This window comes from Sapajus apella, unplaced genomic scaffold (genome assembly GCF_009761245.1).
Source record: "Sapajus apella isolate SASKATOON/1434 unplaced genomic scaffold, GSC_monkey_1.0 scaffold10, whole genome shotgun sequence".
Taxonomy (NCBI): Eukaryota; Metazoa; Chordata; class Mammalia; order Primates; family Cebidae; genus Sapajus; species Sapajus apella.
The window spans coordinates 41,306,910-41,315,077 of record NW_022436950.1 but is presented as its reverse complement, the minus strand read 5'-3'; positions in this window follow the sequence as shown (position 1 = coordinate 41,315,077).

Below are 8,168 nucleotides of genomic sequence, written 5' to 3'. Positions count from 1 at the left end.
ACGATGGAAAACATTTGGAAAAAAATTGCATCTCTAATGAACATGTACAGACTTTTTCTTGTCATTATTCCCTAAACAAGATAGTATAACAACTATTTACATACAGTTTACATTGTATTAAATATAAGTAATCCAGAGATGATTTAATGTATGTGGGAGGGTGTACATTGGCTACATGCAAATACTATATCACTTTATATCAGAGGGATGAGTATTTGCACAATTTGGTATCCAAAGGAGGCACTGGAACTGTTCTTCCTCAGTTACTGCGGGACAACTGTTGTCTGTTGTTTGGTAGAGTGGATGCTGCTCTAGTCATTTTTTGTGTCAGCATTTGTCCGTTTTCAAATGTGGCACATAAATATTGTCATCTCTGTACTATGTCTTCATAAAATATAGCATATAAATGTTTAGATTTTAGAATTACTAAAACAAACAAATATACTAACAGCTCCTGGCACATGCTTAAAAGTCCTTTTAACTGCCTTTTATTTATGTAACCATAAATTTCAGCATTTCTCAACAATGAATTCACAATTGCTTGTTGGGTAAAACAGACCATTGACATTGGTGAGAATAACAATAGCTTTTATATTAACATTGTACAGCACCTCTTATCTCTAAAGAGAGTAATGAGACACAGCTGAATGGAAAAAATGTTATGCACATAAAATCTTAAGGACCCTGTAGCTATTCAATGATAAGAAGTTTAGCTCAGTAGCTAATATTAAGGTCCATATTCTTAAAGTTCTCTTTATCTGTTTTACTTAGAAAATATAGCTGCTACCAGTCAGTGTATATGATATAAGTAATTTGACCTTGCAAGCTGGAGAGTTCAGATTTTAGATTTTCTGCACAGAGTCTTAAGTATATCTATACTGAAGACACTATGTATTCTGATTTTTCTTTCACAAAATATAAGGACTTGGGTTAAAAAAAAAAAAAAAGCCGAAATAACATACTGGATTTCTAGTATTCCAACCTCTTTGCCATCAAATTTGGGTCAGGCTTCAGTGGATGGTACCTATGAAGGCCTGTATTCCTTTTGGCAGAGCAACAGGGGGACACAGTGTAAAAGATCCTGGTTTGCAATTATATCTGCTTATTCTGAATTTCTTCTCTCTCTTCTCACGGCAGTCTTCTTTTTGCTGATCCACTACACTTTGGATATTTTTCTTTGTTTCCACGATCTGTTCATTGATTTTCTCCTGTGCTCAAATTTTCAATTAGCCTTTCAAGCAAGAAAAATACCAAGTTGTGTGGAAAAATTTAAAAACATAACTCATAGGCCACCATACAAAGATAAGTCAATTAACACTCTGCATTTCCTCCTCCAACAAATCAAATCCTCTATTATCCCTGCGCCATCTTTATTGGATTTTTAACTCCTATGTGCTATTCTAACTTCTAATTGATTAATTCTTCTAGAAAAAGAGATGTTTCTGAACCTGTTCTATGGGCCAGACATATCATAGTGAACCACCCTCCATTGTGAAAACAAAGGGCTTTCACACTGAAGCTGTGTATTGTAGCAGTCACCAATTGAGAAGGCTTTTGTTTTGGTTGAAATATCACAATAGAGTTCTTTACTATCAACTTCTCTGTGCCATCAATTCAATTTAGTTGCGAGGAGGAATTCAACATGACAATTTAAGGAATTGTAATTCTGCTATTTTAAAAACCAAATTGCAAGGAAAAATACTATTAAAATTTGTTTCTATATTTGTTCATTTGTTAACAGTGTCAGCTTTTATCCCATTTCGTTTGTGGAGAACATGTTGATACCTCTAAGATTTGAAATAAATTTCTGAGTAAGAAAATGTTCATTCATTACTTCTGTCCTTCAACAGTTTCTTAATAATTATGAAAAATATATTCCACGGATAGAATAAGACTTCATGGATTATGGGCTCATTTGTTGCCAGTGATAGATTGTGTTCTTTCCTCAAGGTATGTGCAGGGAATGCCTCTTTGTCACAATTTACAAAATAATGCCTTCTTTCTTAAGTTATAAACATTTAAGTCAAAGCGTCATGTAAAAAAAGTCTCACAAGTACATGCCCCTTACCACCTGGCCTTCCCCCATCTTTTCTGTCTTACTCAACCACATCAACATCTTCCTAGAAACTCAGGCTAGAATTCTAGAAGGCCATCTTCATGTCACTCCTCTCACTGCCCATGTCCAATGTATGACCAATTTCTGTCAGCATCTCCTCCCAAATATATCCTGGGATTTTCCTGCCTCCTTCTGTCTAGAATTCTGTCATCTACTTATATCACTTATCATCTTGCCAGGATTACTGAAATAGCTTCCAACTGAATTTCCTTTAGTCTGTTTTTCTCCACAGTAGTCAGAGTAAATGAAAGAAATGTATGTATGCATGTGTATGTTTGTGTCTGTCTAATGATATAGGTGTGTGTGTATAGTTGTATCATGCTTCTACTTAAAATCCTCAAATAGCTTTTGATTGCACTTAAAACCCAAATGCCTAAGCATGATCCTTATGACTTACGAACTCTGGTCCCTGCCTACTTACTGCCTTTCTCATCTGCTAGTCCCTCTGCCATTGTATTCTAACCTCAAAGCCACCAAGATTATACCTGCCTGTACTAGATCTTTTCTCTCCCTGTGACTGGTTTCTTTGTGTCATTCGGGTCTCAAATGTTGCCTTTTTGGAATGACCTTCCCTGACCACACAATCTGAAGTAATGTCCCCAAATATTCTCCAGCTAATGACTGTTTTACTTCTTTGGAGCATTGTGTTTATTTGTTAGCTTCCTTGTTTATTATCTACCTTCTCCAAGTAAAATATAAACATGCAAAGACCTCACCTGTCTTACTCACCACCCTGCCCCTGGCTTCTAGCACAGTGCCTGGAATATAGAAAATGTCCTATAAATATGTGTTTCATAAAGGTTAGAAAGCAACTAACATAATGAATTAGCTAACAGAAGTTGCATAGGGAAAATCATAATTTGCTTCAGGAAAGCTGACTTTTACTAAAGAATCTATTCTGGAATTCTTTATCTCTACTGAAATATTTTTGCAGGTATAATAATTCTACATTTTAAAATAGAATTTCTGGCTGGGTGCAGTGGCTCACGCCTGTAATCCCTGCACTTAGTGAGGCCAAGGCAGGTAGATCACCTGAGGTCAGGAGTTCGAGAGCAGGCTTGGCAACATGGTAAAACCCTGTCTCTACTAAAAATACAAAAATTAGCCAGGAATGGTGGCATGCACCTGTAATCTCAGCCACTCGGGAGGCTGAGGCAGAACTGCCTGAGCCTGGGAGGCGGAGGTTGTAGTGAACTGAGATTGTACCATTGCTCTTCAGCCTGAGTGACAAGAGCAAAACTCTATCTCAACCTCCACCCCCAGCAAAAAACAAACAAACAAAAAAAACCCCAAAAAACTAAACTTCTTCCCAAATGCATCTGTTGTTACTGTGTATCCTATCTCTGAAAAAAGGGCATTATTATGATTTGAGTTTAATACACTAGGCTGCCCTTTTATAAAAAGCTGATGTTTTTCATGCGTATGTAATCAAAACAATGTAGTATCTTTTGCCTTAGTTGCAGACTTGGTACCTTGGAATATAGTTAATGTTAGCAAGTGAAATTATTATAATCATGTAAGGGTCAGCTCTGGGCTTCCAGATTACTTTGGTGAAAAGTGTGACATAATGAATAATAAAGTTCTCTGCCTCTAGTCCTCATATGGGACAAATTTGGGAGATAGTTTTTATGCTGCTCTGGAGGTCCTGGTAAAACCAAGCCCTTGCCATCACTGCTGTAATGACAATGACTCGCCTAAATTGTTGTTGTTTCCCCCTTTCTTACTCTTTCTTACTCTTCCCCTCTGCCCTGGAATCAGCTGTTAAGTAGACTACTAACACACAGGTCTCATTTCAGGGACTGATTTGCAGGGAAACTAAGGTAAGCCAGTTGGTATCAGGAATAGCTTCAGAAAGGAGCACGTTAAGATAAGATTCTGGAACACTCACTCACCAGGCAAATAGTAACAAGGACCTGCTGCTGGTGGTAAATGGCTGATTCCTGATGTAACCTGCGGCATGCTGAAGCATCCGGAAAACAGACTCACCTGGGTAGATTCAGATGAGGTACAGGTGGGACGTGAAGGATTTACCCACCCAAAGCCTCTAGCACTGGAATAGTAGGAGGATCATGGTCACTTGAAAGATTATGGCACTGGCTATAAGAGTCCTCAAGAAAGAAAACCACCGGATAACTTTAGCCAACTATCAACTTAGAGTGAGCGTAAAATCTGAAAGTCATTTAAGGCGGCATTTAAAGAGATTTTCTTCTCGTAAAGCCACAAGGCAGACTGTGTTGAAAATCAGGCCTGCACGGTAGAGATAAGGGGAGAAAATGCACAAAAGTGACAAGTTCCTGTACAGAAAATGAGGGACCTGATAAAGAAGACTTAAGATGAGAATATTTGGATGCATGCGCCCAAAAATACTAGAGCCTCCAGATTTTTCTGAACTATCTGTGTCAGCAGAAGCAGCCTCTTTCTCCTTGTCTTGAGGTGGAGAAAGCAGCCCGAAGACCATTAAAATCCTGACCTGAGAAAGATGCCGTGGAAGGTGAGGCCTGTCTTCCCCGAGACTGATCGTCACCTTGCTTTATTCCTCCAGACCAGTGCCTGAGGTAAGGGCTCAGCATAGAGGGGAGTAAGTCTCTGCTCCTGGAGAACACAGCTTACTCCCTGAAACAATTGGCTAATATATACTGGTGAAACCAGGAGAACCCACGTAGGGTGGGCTCTTGAAAGTACTGGATCAGGAGAAATAGAATACAATGCTTGCAGAAGGGGATGTATTGACATGGGGGAATTCTCCCATAACACAAGTTTCCTAGAGACAGCAAGAACTTGCAGCTGGACATAATGTGCTGCTGCATGGCTCCTGGAAGCAGGGACACAACAGTGGCCTACAATTTTTAAAAGGGGTAAATTCCCAGTGGGGTCAGTCTGAACAGTCCCTGCTTTCTCCAAACAGACGAAAGCAGCTCTGTTACCAGTGCATTATCACTAGGAGTTCCACATAAAATTTTGCTTAATAACAGCTTCCTGCTGCTGTTAAAAAAATGAAGAAAGCACTAGAGTAAATGCACCCAAAAACGCTTTCTGGCCCCAATGCTCTGCAGACCCTTATTCGTTACGCTCTGGAGTCTGACTGCCCAAGGTCAAAGTCTGGCTTCACATCTTCTGGGCTATAAGACCTAGCACAAAATATCCCACCTGCTTTAGCCGCAATTTGATCTTAAAATTGGGTAATAATTTCATCTACCTCATATTGTTTTAAATTATAAAAAACATAGATGGTTCTTAGCACAGTGCTTGACACATAGTAAATACTCAATACTTATAAAAATATAGAAATGTCTAAAAAATAAATTCCTTTAGACAGGTTAGATGGGGCATAGATAAGTGATGTCATTATATCTATAAATATTATATAGATTTTAAACCATACAGCATTTTAAATATCAAATATAAATACTTAGTAGCTGCATTCTAAGTAGAGCCTAGCAGAATAACAATTTATTAGGTGGAAATTGCCATTTTTATAGGTCAAAAGAGTCTGAAGATAGGCAATTCCTTTTTTTTTTTAACCTAATATCTAAAATGTAGCAACTTTTGGAAAAGGATGGACCTTATAAGGTATAGGCTGGTAGGAGTGTTGGCCAATGGCTCCCTAGCCCTGTGAATGCAGAATTAAGCTACCTATTTCTTGGCGGTGACCTCGCACAGTGTCTACGGACTGCTGATGGGGCCAACTTTCATTGCGACTTCCAAACATGAGTTCCGTGGTGAAGAACAGAGTCAGATCAAGTCAGAATAGCTTTCTGGTTGTCTGTTGCAGCAAAACCAGTCAGCTAAATCCTTAGGATGCTTATTTGAAACCCAGATTAAGGCAAAATGTCCATGAAGGTAGACAATGGAGTGACCACACTTGTACCTACAAGCCTCATGATTGTGTGAATTGCAAAGCTTAGTGTAGCTTGTTTTGGGGAAGAGTTAGAGACATGAAAATAAGTCTACTAGTGTTTTCAGTGAGAATGTTGTTATCGCATACATTATACTTCAAGATTTAATGGGATTACAATTTAGGCAATCTATTGTTATTTTCTCTCATTCTGCTTCTTTTGCAGTATGTGTAACAACTAAAAAGAACATTTAGATAGAAATTTTGTAATGCTTGAGTCACATAGAAACTACCTATACATTCCTTTCATCTTGAATTTTTCCTTCTCTAGATTTTACCAGGTAAATATATGAGCACAGGGTTGATGTCTAAATGGAGTCCTTTCCTCTTAGCTTATGTGGTCCCTGGAAATGTCATAGAATCTTTGGACTCATTCCCATGGCAACAGGCAACTCTATCACCAAGGACACTGCCAGCTTTTCTTAAGGTTTGCTCTATATTTGAGACTCAAAGCTATCTGCTTTACTAATATTTATTTTTGGATGCATTATGATGCACCGTGACTGCAGAAATGATTTATTTGTTATATACGCATGAGATGGAAAGATAATCAATGCCTCTTCACTAAGGAAGCTAATATGGACTATATTTAAAGGGCTTTGCTATGCTGCATTATTGGAAATTTTTGTATGGCTAAGCACCGGAATAAGCTAAAGGAATGGGGATAGATAGAAAATAACAAATTAGGCACTGCTAACTGGAACACACACACATACACACATGCATGCACATGCATACATGCACATCATCAACAGCAAAACAGTAGACATCTCAGTATAATAAACAGCCACTCTGCATGCTCAAGCAATAATGTGGAAGGGTTTATTTTCAGCCATCTTAGCTGTGAAATTTGTCATGGAGATAAAAACTGTATTCAGTGGTGTCTTGTCACCAAGTATCTGTGCTGTTAGGGATATTAGCAAGGGTCACTGGGGTATGACTGCTTTTCTGCATCTGAACTCTCATTCTTTTGTCCCATTTTCTATGATGGGACATGAGGGGAGGAAATTATTGGTGACATCAGTAGATAAGATCTATTAAAAGAAGCGTGTCTGGTGAAATGAAAACAAATTAGAAAGGCTACACAAAGGAGACTATGATAAAAATTAGTAATGCCTCCCCCACTCACAGAAGCTAGTCTGGGGTGAGACTTACAAGTTGAGAAAGCTCTCCAGTGATTCCAATGTGTGGCCAAGGCTGACTAGCTTAATCAACTTAGAGATTATTCACATTTGACTTGGTAAATGTTTTTATTTTGCATCATATTACTCTGACATATGGGCCTACATTCCAGTTTTAATCAAGATACACTAGGTTATTTTAAATATTTCAAGGTATCCTTATCCATATCATCTCACTAAATTATCAGAATCATCTCATTAATAGGGAGTGTACTACCTCTTGACAGTAAAGGTAGCAGGCATCATGTAACTCAATGACACAGGCACATTTGTGACATATAATCTGATTCTAAAGCTGGTATTTTACTATTCCACACTGTCTTCATCAACATCTGTCAATCAGATTCTATTCTCAGAACCTGAGGTTAGGCAAAAGAGGATGGTGGAAAGTGAAGGACAGGCTTGGGCATATTAAGGTTGACCCTTTCTCTGTGTATTTGTTTCTAAGACTGCTGTACAAAGCACCCCAAATGGGGTGACTTAACACATTCTCTTGTAGTTCTGGGGGCCAGAAGTTTGAAATCGAGTCTCCCTGTAATCCTGGCATTCCTTGGCTTGTAGCTGACTCACTCTAGTCTCTTTTTCTGTCTTCACATAGCCTTCTTTGCAGCTCTTCTATGCTTCTGCTGCAAAACCTCTGTACTATTTCTCTTGTGGAGACACTTGTCATTGGATTTAGGACCCACCATAATCCAGGATGGAGACCTCATCTAGAGATTGTAAACTAATTACACCTGCAAAGATTCTATTCCCAAATAAAGTCATAGTCTAAGGTTCCAGGTGACCATGATTTTGGGGAGGGGGATGCTATTCAACTCCCTATACTCTGCAGTTGAAATTTGGATCTATTAGTCATTCCTCAGTGAGGAAAGCAGTGCTTCTCTCTTGTGAGATTTGTACAGAATAGAAAAAAAGGGTGAGAATAGGCAACTGAGAGGCAGTCTGTTTAGGAGCCTTGGAAAAACCCAGGTAGGTT